Consider the following 1833-nt stretch of genomic DNA (forward strand, 5'->3'; position numbering starts at 1 on the left):
TATATAAATAATTTTAAGGGCTGGCTGGCCCAATTTTCTCCTTCATTACCATAAGTTTCTTATTTCTTATTTTAACTCTTGAGAATAAAGACCCTATATTAGTACAAAACAATAATTATGATTGCAATTTGGCCTCCTAATTCTGGACTTAATTTTAAGCGAACAAACAATATAAGAAGAATTAACATGCAAGAGAGTTACAGAAAGAGATGACAGGACCCCAATGCATAAAACTCAGAAACATAAATATTCTGATTACTAAAAGGACTTATTCGATTAGATAGCAATTGTCAACATTAAAGTTATAAAAGGAAGAAAAGTCCTTGTGTTATTTGAAGAAATAATAACCGTAAGCAATCAAGGACTTTATATAGGTTGTAGAAGGAAATAGAAAACTTTAATAACGTATCTAAACTCTCTCATTTCTTACATCAAAGACTACTAGTCTGTATGCTAACAACTCTCAAAATCTTTATCTCTAGAACTCTTACTTCAAAATTCCAGAACCATCTATAGCCATGCCACCTTGAACAAGCCCGATCCTGTCTGATTTCGCAAGCTAAGCAGGGTCGGGCCTGGTTAGTACTTGGATGGGAGACCACCCAGGAAGACCAGATGCTGTAGGCATAAAAAATAAAAAAAATAATAAAAATTAAAAAAAATTCCGGAACCATATAAGAAACTTCCTGTTGGATATCTCCACATAGATGTGCTACAGATGTGTCCCTTAAACACAACTTATACAAACCTGAACAAATCATCTCTCCCCAACACTTCCTTAATCTCTTTCAGTGTTCTGCCTTTTAGTGAAAGATGTGGACCCCAAGAAAAAATTTATCTGCTGACGGGGACTCTCCATGATCAACCAAGGGCCCAAATTTTATAAATAATAAGTGTCTAGTCGCCATTTGCTGACAGAGTCTCCTCATATACTTTGTATACTGAGAAGAACCTCAGACTGAACTCTCGGCTTCTGGCACTATTCCCTGCTCGTTTATGCTGTCTGAGTCAATCGCTGCAGGGAAGCTCTGGTTATGTCTTCTGATCAATGGACTGAGACCTGTTCCATGCAATAAGAACTGTGCAAATTATATCCTCATTTGCATCTACACAGACCTATCAGAACTGCACTGTTTAGGCTAATCAGAATTGTACAGTTTGGAAACATCGTTAACATGATGTGGACCAAGTAGGAACTGAGGGTGGGAGAATTCTTCATGAAAAGTGAAATCTTTGTCTCACAGGAGCACGATTTAAGTTGCTACCTGAATCTGCATCTCTTGGGCTGCAGCTCTTATTGCTCAAATAAATACTTTTATTTTTTTATGATCTAAAATTAATTTTGATTGACAAGGGTATCAAAATCTACCAGATTTCCTAAGCCAGAAACATGAGTGTTAGCCCCAATCTGCCATTTTTCGTGTATTTTATATCAAATTGAGAATCCCTACTATTTCTAGCTTTTATATATTTCTAGAGTACTACATCAGCCAGGGTCCAGTAACAAAAACCATACTAGTTATTTTAACAGAAATAATTTAATATAAGGAATGGGTTAAGTGGATATTGGAACGCTGAACAGGCAAGAAGAAACATTGAAGTAGCAGAGAGAGACCTGCAGGAGCAGCTACCACCTCTTAGACTAGGGGAACAAACAGCAGAGGTTGGGGTTATCAGAATTTAGGAGCTTAGAAGAAGAATGCTGAACTACTTAGGAACCAGGCCTGGAGGAGGGACCATTATCTGGTTGCTGCCACTTCAAGAGCTCAGAAGAGGGCTTGTATCAAGTTAGGCTGTGTGTGGGAAAGAGACAGCTGGTGATGGTATCTGTGA

At 37.7% G+C, this 1833-nt stretch overlaps 1 pseudogene; it reads left to right on the forward strand.

Moving 5' to 3' along the window:
* The first annotated feature begins 508 nt into the window (after window positions 1–508).
* LOC111740793 lies at window positions 509–627 on the forward strand (annotated as a pseudogene).
* The last annotated feature ends 1206 nt before the right edge of the window (window positions 628–1833 follow it).

The sequence above is a fragment of the Pteropus vampyrus genome, unplaced genomic scaffold (assembly GCF_000151845.1).
Source record: "Pteropus vampyrus isolate Shadow unplaced genomic scaffold, Pvam_2.0 Scaffold68, whole genome shotgun sequence".
Classification (NCBI taxonomy): Eukaryota; Metazoa; Chordata; class Mammalia; order Chiroptera; family Pteropodidae; genus Pteropus; species Pteropus vampyrus.